Genomic DNA, 525 nt, shown 5'->3' with positions numbered 1-525 from the left:
TGTGGTTCATGAATGTTGGCTCTTAAAAGAATGATGAAAAAGGAGAAATGTTACTGAGGATCTGAAAAATCATAAAAATGATTCTTGAAGCAAGAAAAAGCAGTGAATACAAAAAAAAAATTCGAAAAAAAAGGGAGAAAAGAGAAAACGAAAAAAAAGAAAGAAAAGAAAAAGAAATAAAGTTGTGATCCAATAACACTATCTGGATTCTAAGTTCCTAAAGAAGCCAATCATTCTGAATTTCAAAGGATAGAGTGAGATGCCAAAACTGTTCAGAGGCAAAAAGCTAAAAGCCCCGCTCATCTAATTGATACTGATCTTCACAGATGTTTTTGGAATTCATTGCATATTCTCTTCTTTTTATCTTATTTGATTTTCAGTTGCATGAGGACAAGCAACAATTTAAGTTTGGTGTTGTGATGAGCGGATAATTTGTACGCTTTTTGGCATTGTTTTTAGTATGTTTTTAGTATGATATAGTTAGTTTTTAGTATATTTTTATTAGTTTTTAGTTAAAATTCACTG

The sequence above is a fragment of the Arachis duranensis genome, chromosome 7, assembly GCF_000817695.3.
Source record: "Arachis duranensis cultivar V14167 chromosome 7, aradu.V14167.gnm2.J7QH, whole genome shotgun sequence".
Taxonomy (NCBI): domain Eukaryota; kingdom Viridiplantae; phylum Streptophyta; class Magnoliopsida; order Fabales; family Fabaceae; genus Arachis; species Arachis duranensis.
Note: the sequence above shows the minus strand (reverse complement) of the source record.